Source organism: Prionailurus bengalensis, chromosome D4 (genome assembly GCF_016509475.1).
Source record: "Prionailurus bengalensis isolate Pbe53 chromosome D4, Fcat_Pben_1.1_paternal_pri, whole genome shotgun sequence".
Taxonomy (NCBI): domain Eukaryota; kingdom Metazoa; phylum Chordata; class Mammalia; order Carnivora; family Felidae; genus Prionailurus; species Prionailurus bengalensis.
The window spans coordinates 2,292,791-2,311,750 of record NC_057359.1 but is presented as its reverse complement, the minus strand read 5'-3'; positions in this window follow the sequence as shown (position 1 = coordinate 2,311,750).

The following is an 18,960-nucleotide window of genomic DNA, read 5'->3' as shown; positions in this document are numbered from 1 at the left end:
GGTATTCGGGAGGGCAGGGAGCAGCCTGGGGTGAGGGGTGGGGGGCTGGTCAGGGCAGGATGGGGTGAGTCCTGGGGAAACCCACCGAAGAGGTGAGGTGCGGGCTCTCAGGGTCGACGTTGTAATTCCCACGCCGTCTGTGCTCCGGCCTCACAGGCAGTGGCTTTTGGGGTGCGGGGTGGGGGGCGGGGCTCTGTGATGGTAGGGGGTGGTGCCGGGATGGCCAGGCCTGGGGATACAGGGGGGCACGGGTGGGGGCTGTTGCAGGACCTCTCTCAGAAGAACGCTGGGAACGCTTAGGAGAACAAAGAAAATCCACTTGATTGAAAAGCATGGTTAGAGTCTAAAGAATAAATTTGTGATGTCGCAGTACGGATGCCTCTTTGTTCACGGGCAATAAGCCCCAGTGGCGGGCCTAACAGGCGCCGTGATTTTACATAGCGATGAGCTTAAACAGTGTCCGGGACGAGGCTCCTGCTGTCGACGGGGCCCCCGGGTGCACTGCCGCCACCGTGCTGTGCTACCCACGTTCAGAGGAAGGAAATCTGACTTGTAGTTAGAAGTTAGTGAAAATAGAGACACAGTCATTCCCATCCACCTTCTTGGGCGGCTGAACTCTGCCCGTGGACCTCAGGGCAGAGCCTCCAGCCCACACAGAAGAGACCACATAATGCAGGGGGTGCGGGAGCCCCGTGCCGCCTCACCTCCCCCCTGCAGACGGCCCCCCCGCCCCCCGCCCGGGTCCCGCTGGCTCTCACCACCCGGCAGGTCCAGACCCGGCTTGTCTGCTTTCCTCTGGAGCCTGCAGCCCGAGGAAGCAGCAGCCACGGGTCAGGGGAGCCCCGGCCACAGACAGGAGGGGACCCCGGGGGGTTGGAGACAGCTGGCTGGAACAGTGTGCCGGGCCTGACACGCACAGATGATGTGGAATCAGGAATTCCAGAGCCTTTCCAGGGAGCAGCAGAGGCCGGGTGGCTCAGGGCAGGGGCGAGCGAGGGCTGTGTGGACCGGACCCCCGGGGGCTCTCCTCCCTGTGGCAGGAGGCACGCCTCGGCCAGCACCGAAGACGGGCAGAGGAACACTGACTGCTCTCGTTTCCAGCAAAGTCTGTGAAGGCGCCGAAGTGAGATAATGGAGACCAGATGGAAAATTGGGGTGGATGCCGGGAGCGCCAGGGGTCAGAGCTCAGGCAGCGTTTCTGGAAAGAGAAGAAAGGGTGTGTTTCTCGGGTCTGATTTTCACATGCCTGAACTATGCAACCAGACAAATATTTGTGGATCTGCTCCAGCGCTGCAGGGCCGTCATGGGAGCCTGCAGAGGAATGTTCCGGCATACCAGTCTCCCTTCTGGCCCCAAACTGCCCTGCCGCTGACCCGAGCGAGCGATCGGGAGCTCCACATTCCCCAGGGGAACCTGCCCCTGCACCGCCTGGGCCTGGTCCTGGTCCGTGTCCCGGTCCGGGCTCGGGGGTCCCCGGGAGGGGGCTGCGGCCCCCGCAGGCGGGCGTGGTCGGGGGCGCAGCCCTGCCTCTGGCGCACGTGGCATCGCGGGGCACTGGTGGGCCTGGGGGGGTGGGGTCAGAGCCTGCCGCTCGCCCACTCCCTGTGGCTGGGGAAGCCTGGAAACGCGCCCTGATTGGGACTGGAGGGCGGGGGCCCCGTGTGACGCATTCCTGACGGTCAGCCCTGAGCCCAGCCTCTGGCTACCTGCCGGGGTCCTGCCCTGCCTTTGCTAAGACGCGCGGTTTTTCGCAGTCTGAGACCAGCCGGCAGGTGCACGGCGACGTCGCTGCGGGAACCGAGCTCTGCCATTTGCGTTGTTGAAGTCACATGTGGGCGTCCGTGTCACGGTGCAGCTGCGACCACGTTCCTGAAGCGGAGGAAAAGTCACTTCCCGTGCTCCCGATTCCCCCGGGTGCACTCTGCCCGGACTCACGCCGCACACGGAAATGCCCGGCGCGGGGACCTGCAGGTGACCACCTGCCGGGGAGATTCAGGGACGAGCAGAACGAGCCTTCGGCCTCATCGAAACAGGAACTGTGGGGGAAGCCGGGGTATTCTCCAGTGACTTCAAATATACTGTCCATCCTTCTTTTTGATGGTTGTTTGTTTGTTTTGAGAGAGAGGGCGCACAAGCATGAGCAGGGGAGGGACAGAGAGAGGGAGAGAGAGGATCCCAAGCAAGCTCTGCACTGTCAGTGGGGCTGGAACCCACAAACCGTCACATTATGACCTGAGCTGGAACCAAGAGTGGGAGCCTCAACCGACTGAGCCCCCAGGAGGCCCCTACTGTCGGTCCTCATGGTGGCAAAGAGGCCAAGGGCTGGTGTAGATGGGAAGGCGGCTTGCAACCCCAGGCAGGGTCGGCCAACGCTGAAGCACCGGGACCTTCAGAGGAAGGTCACCCTGAAGCAACGTGAGCCCGACCGACCTCCAGGAACGCAAGGCCCTCGAGGGGCAAGGCTTCTGCCTGTGTTTTTTCCGCTGATGTCATTCTCAGGGCCTGGCACGTACTAGGTGCTCAGTGAGTATCTGGCGAGCAAGGGAAGGCCCGATAATAAGGAAGAAAATGTAAGTGAATTTTCTGAGTTTGGCGCCAATCTGTTGTTTTTCACTGGCACCATTCTTTCCATTCTTAAATTTTTTTATCTTTTCTGACAACAGTGCTGACCCTTGCCCCTGGGCTCTGCTCCTCACTCCCTGTGGTTCAGGTGGGCCCACCCACCACAGGCCTGGGGATTTGACCCAAGTCCCCCGGCTCCGTATTCCCTGCTGGGGACAATGTCTTGGGCAGGTGCACAGAAAGACCCTCTGTGCCCACGAGTCGAGAGCCCTGGTGTCCCTGCCCCGTGCCTGACCCATGCCTGGAGGTCAAGTCTCCCCGTGGGATGCCTGGGGTTCCCTGGGTGAGAACCATTGTTGTCAGGTTTAAGTTCATCAGAGTTCCCACTGCCCCAACCAGCTGAAAAATACGAGATTACAAAATAGTGTACATTTGATGTGGAGGACGTCTTTTTCCCGAGCAGCTGTTAAGAAATTGAGAATTTGAGGCATCTGGGTGGCTCAGTCGGGTGCGTGTCCGACTCGATTTCAGCTCAGGTCATGATCCCAGGGTCATGAGATCAAGCCCCACATTGGGCTCCATGCTGAGTGTGGAGCCTTCTTGGCATTCTCTCTGTCTCCCTCTCCCCAGCTCAAGCTTGCTCTCTCTCAAATAAAAAAAAAAAAAAGAAAGAAATTGAGAAATTGATGGGGCATATGACCTGTTAGAAGCAGGGACATGGGGGGCAGGGGCCCTGGGTGGCTCAGCAGGTTGGGCGTCTGACTTTAGCTCAGGTCATGATCTCACAACTCATGGGTTTGAGCCCCACGTCAGGGTCTGTGCTGACAGCTCAGGGCCTGGAGCCGGCTTCGGATTCTGTGTCTCCCTCTCTCTCTGCCCCTCCCCCGCTTGCTTGCGGGTGCGTGTGCGCTCTCTTTTTTTCTGTCTCTCAAAAATAAATAAACATTAAAAAAAAAAAAAAGCAGCAGGGACACATCCCGGTTCAGGACGCATGCCGGACTCTGGCCCTCCACCATGTGTGAGATGTGTCCCGCAGCTTCCAGATGGTTCTGCTGTGCTCTCCCTTCTGCCCAGAGCGCCTGTGACACAGTCTCTGACCCCCTCACTTCAACTTGAATTCCAGCTGTGGTCTGTGAGCTTCTTGGTCAGGGCCCTGTGTCCTCGCTCCCGGGGTCCTGCGGACCCTCTGAAACTACGGGCGCACTTGTACTGTGAGCACTATTTTTTTTTTTTTTAAATGATCTGGGACAATGATTTTTTTTTTAATTTTTTTTTAATGTTTATTTATTTTTGAGACAGAGAGAGACAGAGCATGAACGGGGGAGGGGCAGAGAGAGAGGGAGACACAGAATCGGAAACAGGCTCCAGGCTCTGAGCCATCAGTCCAGAGCCCGACGCGGGGCTCGAACTCACGGACCGCGAGATCGCGACCTGGCTGAAGTCGGACGCTTAACCGACTGCGCCACCCAGGAGCCCCTGTGAGCACTATTTTGAGGACAGTGGCCATAGTTTTGCCCAGGTCCTCAGCGGTTTGTTCCTGGGCCCCCAAAAGAGGCCTGTTGTCTACAGAAAAGAATCAGGGCTGGCTGGTTCAATGGGTAGAGCACGCGACTCTTAACCTCAGGGTCATGAGTTGGAGCCCCATGTTGGTTGTGGAGCCTACTTAAAACAATAATAAAAAAGAATCCGTATTCCTTCCCATGTACATGAGCCCACCTGTGATTTATACCTTCTGCTGCCTGACTTTCCCCCTTATATTCTGTAAATCCAACAACTGCGAAGCACTCACAACTCTTAGAATGTGCTAGGGTGTTTTATGATTTCATATTGCTGTGCCTGTGGCACCTTCCGGAATGTTCTCCCCGGACAGCCTGCTTGCCGCTCGCCAGCTTGCACCCTCTCCCTCATCCTTCAGTGCTCCGTGCAGGTATGACTCGGTCTGCACAGCCAACCGCCCTCCCTAACACCGCATCATCACCGTCCGTGTAGTCTGACCCTGCCCATCTAGATCCCTCCCGCCACAGCCGGTATTTTCTCCGGTGAATTTCTGGTCTTTGTTTTGTTTGAAATGAACGAGAGGAAAAAGTCTTCCTTCAAGTCTCAGGGGCGGGGTCCAGGCGTGTGTGGCTGGATGCTAGCGCTCTTGACCTGTTTTCCAACACATCCTTAGATGTGGCCCGTGGAAACGTGGGAAACGGGCCGGGGGCGGGGAACGTCTGGGACGTGGACACGGAGGTGTGCCGGTCTCTGTGTCAGGGTGGACCGGCAGGACGTGTGCGCCAGTGCCGACCGCGGCATCACGCATCCGGCCCTGCGGTTTGTTGACTTTGGCGAACCGCGGCTGGGTTTTCCTGTAGTGAGACCTCCGGCCTCGACCGTCCGGAGTGTGTCTGTGGCGACATTCTCGCTCGGATTCGTGACGAGATGGGAAAACTCATTTCAGCTGAAACTCATAAAGCAGTCTTAGCTTGGGAATGAAATTTAAAACAAAACCAGAAAGCTAAAGGCCTTCCTCCCCCTCCCCCGCCAGCAGGACTATATATTCTCGGAGAGACTTGATCTCTGGCTTGAATTACGTGAAAGTGCGTAACAGATTTTTAGTGAACAGAAAATGTGGACCATTGTCCCAAACGAGTGTTTCTCCTTGATTTCGTTCCCACAGTGAAGGTGGAATGTTCCTGAAAGGTGACAGGCTAGAAAGAGGTGGTTCTGCCATTTGGTGTTAAAGAGTATAACTGAGTGTTTACCGTGGATGTGCGCTGTTCCGTATTTTCTACACATAAACTCACTGAATCCCGACTTTCTCGTGTGGACCCAACATGCAGTGAACTGCAAAATATTAGTGGGGGAAGTAACAAGTAAGAAAAGTCAGCATCCTTTAAGAATGTGCCACGCATTATTCTAACCACAGACAAGCCATGTATAAACCAGTCACTTTTCATAGCCAACCTGTCAAGTCGCTACTCTCATACTTGCCACGTTGCATGTATACAAATGTTGAGTGGAACCAGTAAGGAAGTCCAGAATCATACAGAAACATGCCCGACTTTATCAATCTTTCTTAAACCGTCACAGAGAATTTCCCACCAGCGGCAAAGTAGTCCCCCATCTGTGATTCACAATCGGTCAACCATTAGCGGGAAAAAAGCTTCTTCTCTCATGTTCTAGATCAAAATGAACCTGAGGTGGTTTAAATACGTAAGTGGCAAAAGCAAGCCTAAAACTATGCACGTAGCACGAAAGCAATGTCTACATACCGTTTTAGGTGCAAGAACTCTCCGAGTCCGACCGCACAGGCAGAAATCACAGACAGAAGGATTGCTAGGTTCGTCCCTGCAAAGACGTGTGCCCGTGGTGTCGCAGTGAACAAAGTTTAAGGACAAAGACACATTTGCAGCACAAGTGATGGGCGAAGGATTAAAAACCTGAATATATAAGTAGGCTTTACACGTGTATCAGAAAAGGAGAAACGCCCCAAGGGAAAGGTGATGTAAGCCAGGAACGAAGGGCCAGAAGTTAAGGACCGTCCGTGGAAATTGTCAGCCTCGCTCGTCATCAAAGATGCGTAAATTCACAGGTTTTCTCTCTCCGTCCCTCTCTCTCTCTTTCTCTCTCTGTCTATATCTGTCTCTTTCTCCCTCCCTCTTTTTGTTTCTCTCTCTGTCTCTCTCTCTCTTTCTCTCTCTGTCTGTCTGTATCTGTCTCTTTCTCCCTCCCTCTTTTTGTTTCTCTCTCTGTCTCTCTCTCTCTTTCTCTCTCTGTGTTTCTCTGTGTTGGTCAATCAGGTGAACACGTGAAAAAGAATGGCAATACTCAGCTTTTGGAGGAGAGCTAGGAAGAGATCCTGACTGATCATAAAAGTGACTCTTGCTACGAAACACTCAAGAAAATATTGAAAGCTGTGCGTAAGAGAACGCAAGTTCCTCACAATTCCCTCCCCCGCCCCCAAGTGCCCCCGGGGGCCGATGTTGTCACCTTGGCGTTTTGTGTCCTGCTCGGCTATCCCAGGCGGCAGTGGTCAGTGAGCCCCGGCTTGCACGTGGCCCACAGTGCGAGCACCTCACACAGGACCTCACACACAGCTGGTGGCCCTCAGCAGGCATACTTTACCTGCCATGCCGTTCCCAGCCCTGGGCAGGAGGATCAGCGAACGTCCTGCGGGTGTTCGTGGAGAGAGGCATGAGGCCCTCGCCTTTGTACATCTTTGTGTATATTTGATTTGTCACGCAGCAACAGGAGACCCATCTGCCAACCAGGCCAAAGGGCAGGAGACTGTAGATGAGCCCGTAACAAGCGGAGCAGACAGAGAAATTTCCAGGACAGTTCCTCAGCGGACACCGCTATGCCAAGGACGGCCCTGCCTACCTCCTTCCCAGAGACGGAGAACTGGGGAAGTCTAGCACATTCTATGCTAGTTTGGTCCTGGCCAAGTCCTGTGGGCAGTCCTGTGGAGGGCAGCCTCTGAGTCTCAGGATTCAAGTCTCAAAGATTCGTAAATTCCTGTCAAAGCCATCAGGGCTGATGCCCCTCCTGATATTCTGGAATGTTCCACCCTGCGGATGAAGCCTGAGCAGCCAGGGGGTCCAGTCCCACAGCAGTGAAGGCAAGGTCCCCATGGAGGGCTACTGATTCCACAACGCCCCTGCCTTCACCTCCCCCGATTTTCGTGCTGGGCGCAAGCCTCAGGCCAGGGCAGGTTCCAAACCCTGTGTGAGTTATAAACCACCCAAGTGAGCAAATCCCAGCTCAGGGCAGCTGGGACGAACAGGGGACTCACTTGCTCACACAGCTGGGATGTCCAGGGAGGATGGGGCTCAGGGCCACCGGTCCTGAGCAAAGGAGGGTCTCTCTCCCGTCTCTGCTCGGGTCCTCCTGGTTTCGTTTCCTGACCGGGACCGTAGTGGGGACGAGGCTACGTGTGGACCCGGCGTCCGCTCCTCCTGACCCTGAGACTGGAGGCAGACACCTTTCCCTCTGTGGCCACACTGAAAACCCCAGTGATCTGAGCTGCACACCGTCCCCGAGCCAGCTGCTGTGGCCGCTGTGGCCGGGGCAGTGGACGTGGCTACCACCAACGCGGCCGGGGGTGGTGAGCAGGGGAGATTGGCGGTTCTCCACACCCCCGTCAGCGCGGTGGGGGCAGAGCTGTTCCCGCCCACGAACGGATCTCGGACGCTCATTTCTGTGGGTGTGTCTTTCGGCCCACTGACCTCAGCTTACCGCCATGTGTTTACATATGTTGACGGCAACACGCGCTATCAGCCAGGGCGGGACGCCTCCTCACGTTGGCAGAGGCACCCCCACGGCAGCCCATCCCCACCGTCTCCACGGGGCTGTGCTTCTGGGCCCCCAGGATGTGTCGCAAGCTGAGGGGTTCCGTCCCGGCCTCCCTGCCTCGCGCCGCAGGATTTCTGCCGCCTCCGACTCTGGCCGCTGAGCCACACTCAGCTCACCCCCAGGGCCCGCGGTGCCCGGTGCGGGGGCACTCAGGGGCCCCACCCCCGCGCTGCCTCCCCCGGGGCCCGTCCCGGCCTCCCTGTCTCTGCCCCGGCTTCTGGAGCTCCCGCAATTCCTGCGGCTCGTCCTGCAGCTCCCTGGCCCGGATCGTGTGCCCAGTGGCCAGGGGTGATGTAGATCCGTCGAAATCATTTCAGTACCACGTGGAGTGACTTGAAAAAAGAAACGCCAGCAGAGCCCGGCATCCACTTGTGGGCCTGAATAGCTCCGGTGAAGGGGAGTCTGAGGAACGCTCCGTGGCAAACGCCCTCAAGAGCAGAAATCCTGCAAAGCTGCTGATTCCGAGCACGGCTTCTTTCAAGGTGAAGAGAACGACCCGTATCCCTCTATAGATGGTCTGCTCTGCTTCGTCAGCAACAAGTGTTGCAGACGCTTCAGAGCTGCAGTATGAGCAAACACGGGCCCTGTGCTGGCCTGGCAGATGGCTCCACGCGGAAGGCGGGGGCCCCGGGGGGAGGAGGAGGTGACTCAGGGCCGGGGCCCAGCCTGTACTTCTGGGCCCCGTGAAGAACACTGGAGGAGCGTGCCTGCTGGTCTCCTCAGGCTGCTGTGGCAAATACCCCGTCCGGGGGAGGGTGGATGCCCCGGCTCGAGGCCTCCGTTCTCAGCACTCACACAGCATCGTGGGCTGATGTTCGGGGACCACCGTCTTGAACGCCACTGAGGCCTCGTTACCGAAATGGTTCAGGACAATAGCGATACATGAAAACACAATTCTGCAGAAAAAAAGTCCACTGAGAGTGAAGAGAATGGGGGAGGGGGCACTAATGGTAGATCTGGAAATTTCCGTGTAGTTTTGGGAGCTGGAAAGGAGATCGTGGCAATGTTGGAGGAGGAGCCGGACAGACAGGCAGAATGCAAGTGCAGGGCCTGCCTGGGGGACCTTCGTGGAACCCCAAGTCTGCAGGGTGGAGGCAGGTGGCAGGGAGGGCAGGTGCCTGCGGCAGCCACATCCGGCCTCCCCCACGCCCCCAGCTCTGCCCCTGTGGGGGGGGGGGCGCTTGTGGAGGGCTGACCTGGAGGGCCCTCGTCTAGGAGTCGGGAAGTGAAAGCAGAGCTGGGTCAGTGCACACGAGTCTAAACTTTCAGCGCTGGAAGCCAATAGCTGGTGTGCAAAGGCTGCAGATCGAGGGAGGGGCCCCGAGCGCAGTGGGTGAAGCAGGTGCCAGGTGACGGCGGCCGGGGTCTCCCGTCCCGCTGGCCTGGGGAGGCCTGAGCTTGTGGGCGGTGTCATGCTCCAGGGACCGCACTTCGAGTAAGAAGCTCCAGGGAACTCGTCCAGTGGGGACGGCGTGGGACAGGGCCACCCCCTCTTGCTGTTTGCATCGTGCTTTGGGTGGGGTTTGGTCCCCTGGTCCCGGGAGCATTTGCTCAGGTCGGGGTGTGCTAGGCTGCAGCAGCAAAGAGGTTCCGATATCCAGACTCCTGGAAGCAAGAAGCGTATCCCTCCTGACGCTGAGGTCAGGGTACGCACGGCAGGTTTGCGGTTCTCTGGCCCAGGCATTACCGCCACGCCCCGTGGTCTCTCAAGTCCCCTCTCTCTGTCGTTCGGGGGACGAGGCCCCCACTTCTGCTGGGGTTCCCTGGCTGGACCAGCCACGTGGCTACGTGGACCAGGCACGCGCCAGACAGAGGCAGCCACCTGTACTCAGGAGGAGCAGGGGTGCCCTGGCACCAGCCCGTTGCTGCTGCAAAGGAGCATTTGCACAAAAACCCAAGAAAGCGGTCTGCGGTCAGGACAGGGCGGTGGTGACCCTGGACGTGGAGCGGGGCAGCCACCTGTGGGACCGGAGGCTGGCTCATGGGCAGCTGGCTGGTCCCAAAGGGGGTCTCAGCGCAGAGCAAGAAGCTGGCTTCATTTGTAAATGGCAGGGGCACACGGCCATCGCTCTGGGTCCTGCTCTCCTATCGCACAACAAATGACAGGTGGGGTGGGGTAAGGTAAACAGCAAAATACTACGACGTCTACAAAGTATGCAAACCCGTGCTTCAGAGACCTTTTTCAACCCAAACTAAAACCCAGAAACTCTGGAGAGACATAGTTGGCTTCACACAAAAAAAGTTAAAAAAACTTTTTTTTAACATTTATTCATTTTTTTGAGAGAGAGACAGAGTGTGAGCGGGGGAGAGGCAGAGAACAAGGGAGACACAGACTCCAAAGCAGGCTCCAGGCTCCAAGCTGTCAGCACAGAGCCTGACGCGGGGCTTGAACTCATGAACTATGAGATCATGACCTGAACTAAAGTTGGTCACTTAACTGACTGAGCCACCCAGGTGCCCCTTAAATTTTTTTAAAAAAATTTTTAAAATTTTTTTTTTTTTCAACGTTTATTTATTTTTGGGACAGAGAGAGACAGAGCATGAACGGGGGAGGGGCAGAGAGAGAGGGAGACACAGAATCGGAAACAGGCTCCAGGCTCTGAGCCATCAGCCCAGAGCCCGACGCGGGGCTCGAACTCATGGACCGCGAGATCGTGACCTGGCTGAAGTCGGACGCTTAACCGACTGCGCCACCCAGGCGCCCCTAAAAAAATTTTTAAGTAGGCTTCATGCCCAGTGTGGAGCTCAATGAAGTGCTTGAACTCACAACCCTGAGATGAAGACGTGAGCTGAGATCAAGAGTCAAAGACTTAACTGACTGAGCCACCCAGGTGCCCCACACAAAAAAATTTTTTAAGCTCTATGCCCAACGTGGGTCTTAAAGTCACAATCGCAAGATCAAGAGTCACATGTTCTGTGACTAAGCCAGTCAACTGCCCCAACTTCATAAAAATTTTTAAAAATGTAAAATATATTTTTTAAATACATAAATTTAAAAATATTTGTATATAAAATGTTTCTATATATAATATATGATATATTTATAAAATATATACCAGTATATAAAAATACACACATATACAATATACACATGTAAATAACAAAAGATACCAAGTAAGTCAAAAAACTAATGTTAAATTGGAAAAATATTTGCAATGCATATAAAAGATAAATTATTAATGGCGTAATATATAAATAACGCTTGAGCGATAATAAGAAAAATGGAAAGACAGCAAGGCATAAGTAGCTATTAAATAGAAACAAATAGGGGCACCTGGGTGGCTCAGTCAGTTGAACGTCCAACTTCGGCTCAGGTCATGATCTCACAGTTTGTGGGTTCGAGCCCCACATCAGGCTCTGTGCTGACCTCTTGCTCAGAGCCTGGAGCCTGCTTCCGATTCTGTGTCTCCTTCTCTCTCTGCCCCTCCCCTGCTCACACTTTGTCTCACTCTGTTTCTCAAATGTAAATAAATGTAAAAGAAAAAAAAAATTTTTAATAGACACAATTGACAAGGATATGCTAAAATTAGCATATGCAGATTTACAAAAATTACCAAAGACCATAATCTCTATAGCTCGTAGAAATGTGTAGAAAAGGATCTTCATTCGTTGCTGGTGGAGCTGTAAGTTGCTGTAGCTCTTTGCTGAATAATCTGGAGATATGTATTAAAAACACAGCTAGCCCACACGTGAGGACCCAGGCAGTAGAAAAACCCGACATATACATAAACATAAGAATAGTGGGCCACCTGGGTGGCTCAGTCGGTTAAGCATCTGACTTCGGCTCAGGTCATGATCTCACGGGTTCTAGCCCCACGTTGAGCTCTGTGCTGACAGCTCGGAGCCTGGAGCCTGCCTCGGATTCTGTCTTCCTCTCCCTCTGCCCCTCCTCTGCTCATACTCTGTCTCTCTCTCTCTCAAAAATAAATAAACATTAAAAAAAATTTTTTTTTAAAGGATATTTATTGTAGGGGCACCTGGGTGACTCCGTGGGTTAAGCGTCCTACTTCAGCCCAGGACATGATCCCAAAGTTTGTGTTCAAGCCCCGAGTCAGACTCTGCGCTGACAGCTCGGAGCCTGGAGCCTGCTTCGGATTCTGTGTCTCCCTCTCTCTTTCTCTCCCTCCCTCAAAAATTAAAAAAAAAAAAAAAATTAAAAAAAATTTTAAAGAATAGTTATTGCAGCATTCTTCTAAAAATACCGCGTGGTAAAACCCCTGAGAACAAATTGCCCATCGGTTGGGTAATGCTTGCGTAAATTGCGGGAATCACATTGCATGAAATATTACGTGGTCTTCGGAAGGAATGCATGAGGTCTATACCAAGCGGTGTTGAGGCATTTCCAAATTATTAGTGAGAATAGCAAGAGACAGGAAAGTGTGTAAAACATTAATCCTTTCGGGTGAAATGAAAAAAGAAATTTAGGAACACTTAAATATGTTTAAATAAGTGTTTAAGTATTTTAGCGTACAGTTACATAGAGGAAGCAATGGGCTTCGCTGGCGAGGAGTGGGGTGGTAATGAGTTTAGAGGAAGGACCCCAAAAGAGGGCAATTAAAGGAGGGGTGAGTGTGACGGTGACTAGGATGTGATCCCGTTTTTGTAAAACGGGGGATGTGTGTGTCATGCAAGACTGGAAACCGATGTGCTCGTGTGGTTATTCCAGTCCTTATGCTTTGAAAACTTGTCTGAAACGCCGAATGTGCGTCATTGGCTGTATAACAGAAAAAGCCCCGAGCTGCCCTGTGGAAGCTGCACCACGCTGCTGGGGAGGCCGCCAGTCCTCGGGGAGAAGGGTCCTGCTGAGCCCCTCCTTCCGGAGGAGGCCTGTGAGGGAGGCCCACCCACGCCCTCTGCACCAGCCTGTCCGGCAGCTGGGCTCCACCACGTGGCCCGTCTACACAGCAATTGGATTGTGCTGCTGAGTCCTGCCCCAGTGCCTGGCCCACAAAACCGTGCTTGGAGCAGTTTGCTGCCCAGAGCACCTGCGTAAGGTGGGTGCCGGCGGCTCTGGGCAGTTCCCCATGCTGCGCACTCTGTACTCCTCTCCCCACCGACGCGCCCAGGGCTGTCCGCTTGCTCTCCCAGTCGCCACCCCAGTAGTACCACTCTCTTTCCAGCCCTCCTTCAAGGCCCCCAGGGGCCCCGCCCGATATCATGTGACCTTTCACCCGATGGGTAAGGCGTCTGCGACGCGTGTGGTGGCTTTAACACACGTCTGCAGGTTCTTTGACGTGCCTCCCACAAAGTTTCAAAACTTTTCATCTTGAAATAAGTACAGATTCGCAGCATATTGCAAAAGTAATACAGAGGCTCATACGCCCTCACCCAGTTTTCCCTGGTGGTGACTTTTTTTTTTTTTCAACGTTTATTTATTTATTTTTTGGGGGGGACAGAGAGAGACAGAGCATGAACGGGGGAGGGGCAGAGAGAGAGGGAGACACAGAATCGGAAACAGGCTCCAGGCTCTGAGCTGTCAGCACAGAACCCGACGCGGGGTTCGAACTCACGGACCGCGAGATCATGACCTGAGCCAAAGTCGGACATGTAACCGACTAAGCCACCCAGGCGCCCCCTGGTGGTGACTTTTGACACAACTATGGTGTGCTATCCGCATCAGGAAGTCGACACGGGTGACACCTCACCACACGCAGGCTCCCGCAACCCCACCAGCAAGATGCCCGCCTACGCCGTGTCCACAAAGGCCTCCCCCACGTGGCCCTTTGCGCTGCCCCTGCCCCTTACCCCGCCGCCCCCACCTGCGCCAGTTCTAAAACGGGTTGTCTGGGAATGTTCTGTAGTGGGATCGTACGGGATGCGACCTTTTGAGACTGGCTTCTCCACTGAGATCCCTGAGATCCATCCAAGCGGCTGGCGCACCAACAGCGCACTCCTTGTGCAGCTGAGCCACGTTCCGTGGTCTGCACGAGCCGCGGGGTGGAAGTGTTCGCCCACGGAGGGACGTCCTTGTTTTCTCATTTCAGGCTATTGTAAATAAAGGTACTATGAGAGTCACGGACAGGTTTTCGCACAGACATCAATTTTCATTTCTCCGTGATAAACGCGCAGGGCCACGCTGCTGGGTCTGGGTCTCATGGTAAGTGGATGTTTGGTCTTTCCAGAGACTGCCATACTGGGTTTGAGAACGGTGATCTCGTCGTGCATTCTACCGGGGTGCGTCCTCAGCCTTTCTAGCCTGTGGCCCTCTCGGAAATGTTTGTGTTGGCTGTTCTGACAGGTGTCTCCCTATACCTAGTGATGTCTGTCTGTGGTTTTAATTTCCCTGCCAGCGAGGGATGTCGAACATCTTCTGACGTGCCTAATTTGTCATTCACACCTCTCCCCAGTGGGGTGTCTCTTCACATCCGTTGGATCCTTTATGTTTTTACTGTTGAATTTGAGAGTTCTTTATGTATGCTAGCTAGCAGTCCTTTGTCAGCAATGTGTTTTGCAAGTCTGGTTGATCTTCATTATTCATGAATTCTGTATTTGCAAATTCACCTACTCACTAAAATCTATTTGTAACCCAAAAATAATGCACACAGTGCTTTTCATGGTCATTTGCAAACATGCCCTGAGTGGTGAAAAAATTCAGTTGCTGAGTGCCCACGCTCCCTGTTGATGTTGAACAAAGCAACGCTCTGCCTTCTTATGAACAAATGTCTCTTTCACGGTCCATTTAGTGCCACACTGTCTGCATTTTTGTGCTTTTTTATTGGTTGTTTCGCTGTTTAAAACGGCCCCAGGGGTAGTGCTGATGTCCTGTCTAGTGTTTCTAGCACAAAAAGTTGTGATGTGCCTCAGGAGAAAGTTTACGTTCGAGACAAGCTTTGTTCACGCACAAGTTATGGTGCTACTGGCCACAAGTTCAACATTAGTGAATCAACAATACAGGATATCCTGAAACAGGAAGAGGAAATTCCCCAAGCCGTACACGAGGCTGCTCTGGAAAGTGCTAACGTAACATCTCTACTGCATGAAGACATTACACAGAAAGTGGAAAAGAGGCTACATTTGTGGATTCACAGAATGACCATCGATAAAAGAATGTGAGGTGGGTGGCATGGTTGTGAAGAAAGCCAAAGCAATGGACAGTCACATTACCTAGGGTCAGGAAGACACTAAACTCTTCTCAGCGGATCTGGCTCACACGTGGTGGAAAGTGGTACAGGATAAAAATGTTAAGCTTGCAGGTGGACAGGTTGTGCAGATCGGGATGCTGGGGAAGAAGTTGAAAACTGCCTGCTAAGTGTTAACGAGAAAAGGGTTATGTGGTAGGGTAGGGTTTCAGCCTGAAGACACGGGCTGGTTTCACTAGGACATCAGTAAACAAACCCCCATAACACAAATAGCATTTGGGTTGTTGAAACTGTTGTGACTGGAGGCTCTCAGGAACCAAACCCCACATTCCCCCCAGAATGCTGAGTGTTGAGGTGGTGCGGTGTTTGCAAACTCAGGCTTCATGGCATCTTTAGAGAACATCACTCCTGCAAATATGAGACTCCACTCTGTTTGCTTTTTATTTCCTTTCTTGCTCTGAGTTCTGGCTACACCTTCCAGAACTGGGTGGATTACTAGTGTGGAGTGTGGGCATCCCGGTCTTGTGCCCAGTTGTGGGGGACATCTGACCGTTATGCAGATGTTAGCCATGGGCTTCCTGCAGGTGGGTTCTTTATCAAGTTGAGAAAGTTCCTCCCTATTCCTTGTTTTCTGGAATTTTTTTTTTTTATCATGAATGGATTTCGAAATTTTCAAATGTTTTTTGTGCATCAATTGACATGATCACATGAAATTTCTTCTTGTTGATATGGTGAATGACATTGACTGGCTTTTGAATATTGAACTCATTTGCATTCCTGGCGTAAACCTTGTTCAGTCACGGTGTGTAATTCCTTTTCAGTGCTGCTGAATCCTATTTGCCAGTACTCTCAGTGGGTTTTACATCTCCGTTCAGGAGGGATATTGGTCTGCAGTTTCCCTTTTTGGTCCTGGCTTTGGATCTGGTGTCAGTATAAAACTGGCTTCATAAAATGAAATGGGAAAATGCTCTCTCATGTTTTCTGGAAAAGATTGTGCATTATTGGCATTGATTCTTTTTTAAATACTGGGTAGAATTCTCCAGTGAAACCATCTGTCCTGGAGACTTCTTTTTTGAAGAAAAATTTAATTTTAATTTTTAAAATGAAAGTATATCTGCACATATTTTTTGAAGATTGTTACAAAGAATAACACTTCCCCCATTTTCTGCCCTCACAAAGCAGCTCTCGGCAATTCTCTTAGCTATTTCTTTTGATATCCACCCCTATCTCAAACAAGCATGTGTATATTGCTACTTCTTTATTTTTTAGTTGTAAAAAGCATCTAAGACTTCGCCAAGGGGAAGATGATGGTTTTCTTCTTCCCCTTCCCTGATCCCACAGCAATGTCTGTCTTCTCTTTTTCTCTATCTAGTTGAAAGAATTTTTTAAAAATCTCAGCATTCTATTATAGTCACACCCCTCACAGCTGAACCACCAGCTGGACCACAATGATTATGGTGGTGCTGGTGGTAACAATGATGATAGTTAACGCTCACACAGCGCTTTCTTTGGGCTGGGCAGGCTTCCAAGGACTTCAGTTTTCACAAATCTCTTCCAAAGACTGTTATAACAACCCTGATTTTACACTTGAGGCCCAGGGAGGTCAAGTGACTTGATCAAGGTAAGTCAGTCTTTGTGTGTTAGAATTTGAACCCCAGACATTCTGGATTTATATTCTGTACTCTCGACTGCTACCCTACAAACCCTAAAACTTTGTGTCTTTTCATGAGCTACTAACAGTCTCTTATTGATTATTTATATATATATATTTACCACTTAATTAATTTCAAGTTCTACTCCATTTGTGAAGAGCTTCTCTTGATGTGTTCATACACATTAGCACAATATCATCTTCCTGAAACTATGTCCTGAGTTCTGATCTGTGGCCAGGCTGATGGTTCTGCAGACCTACCTCCATGTGGCATCCTGCAGTCTCCCCCTGTATCATCCTGGGGTTCTCTTCACCTCTTTCATTTGGAGCTTATTGTTTCCTGAATGTTAGATCATACTTTTTCTTGTTTTATTTCCTCATTTTGGTCAAGAACATCCTCTCAGCTTCCTGGGAAATGGGAATGGGAAGTAAATTTTTTGAGCACTTCACATCTATGTCTTTATATGTCTTTATCCAGCTCCATATTTGATACTTCGGCTGGGTATAAAAGATGGCAATCTCAATATTGAAGACATTCCTTCATTGTCTTTTAGCTTCCGTTGTTGTTGTTGAGAATTTCAAGGTTATTCTGATTCCCATTCTTTGTATTTGATCTACTTTTTCTCTATGGGAACACGAAATTATCTTTCTGTTCCCAGGATTGTGAAAATCAGTAATGATGTGCTTTGATGGAGGACTATTATCATTTAATGTGGTCCAAACTTGGTGCATCTTTTCAATTTGGCAATTCAAATCTTTAGTCATGAGATATTTTCTTGAAGTATTTCTTTAATTCCTACCCCCACCACCATTTCTCAATTTGTTCTCTCAGAAACTCACTTCATTTGAAGTTGGCCCTTCTGAAGTTGGTCTTCTAGATTTTTTTGTCTTGTTTCATCTTTCTCCCCATTTGTAATCATGGTCATTGTTTTGTATTTCCTGACAGCATGCCATATTTTCATCTTCCACCTTTCTAGTATGGTTTTATAAGTAACTTTCTATTAAATATAGCAAAACACACAAATCAAGTGTTCAACTGTGTGAATTTTCACAAAGTGAAAACACTCATGTGGCCAGCACTCGGGTCTAGAAAGACAACATTACCAGATGCCTCTGTGCCTTTCTCAGGCACTGCCATTCCTAAAGGAAACAGCTGCCCCTTGTTTCTAACATTATAAATTAGCTTTACTTGGTTTTGAACTTCATACACATGGAATCACACAGAATTCTATTCCTTTGTGTCTGGCTTTGTTCACTCAATGTTGTTTGTGAAATTCATTTATCTTGTGTGCATTCTCATTTCTGTATGGTATTTTTTGAATGAATATACCACGGTTTATTTGTCCATTTTGCTGCTGATAGATACATTCTTGTAGGTGTCTTCTAGTAAATATATGTGTGTGTTTCTGTTGGGTATATGCCGAGGAGTAGAATTATTGAATGCATCAAACATTAGTAGATGTTGCCAAACAGTTTTCCAAAGCGGTTTTAGCAACTGACATTCCTGCAACAGAGTGTTATTGTTCTGATCACTTTACATTCTCACCAATACTTGGGTTGTTAGTATGTTTGTTTCTCACTAGCTACTCTGGTGGCTGGTATATCAGGTGGTCTTAAGTTGCTTCTTCTTGAAGTTGAACACCTTTTCATACCCATTTGAATGTTCTCTTTTATAAAGTGACTACCAAACCTTTTGCCCAATTTTCTATTGGTTTTCTATCTTTTTTCGTATTTATAGATATTCCCTATGTGTACTGGATACTATTATTTCACTGGAGATAAGATCGCAAATATTTTCTGCTATCCTGTGGCTTGCCTTTCACTCCTATGATGTGTTTCCATGAACACGAGTCCCTAAGATTAGCATTGTCAAATATATCATCCAGTGTGACTTTTCTGATATCCTAGTTTAAATTTATAGTTCTCTAGCTATTCCTTTGCTGGTGTTTTCCCCCCAAAGTGTAATATTTCCTCTCGGCCTTCTGAGGACATTAATGATTTTTAGTTTTCATATGCAGCCTCTGCACCTTCCAGGTGCCCCTCCTGTCTGTTCCCATCCCTGTCATTCATCTGGTGGGTTTGTTTAAGCATTTGTGCCTCTTGGCTGTCTGCTGATGTGTGAGTTCTTTGTGCCCAGTGAGCTTCACTGTGGGGTGGGAGGGATCCCTGTTTCTAATGTATTTAGGTCCTTCTGCTTGGCTTGGTTCCAAATCACCAAAGACACACCTTCAGACTTGCTCCTAGAGACCAAGTCCTGGGGCCACATTGGAGAAGAAGGGCAAGAATCTCAAGTCAACCAGTTGGGGTCCCCCCCACATGGACGTGTTTTCC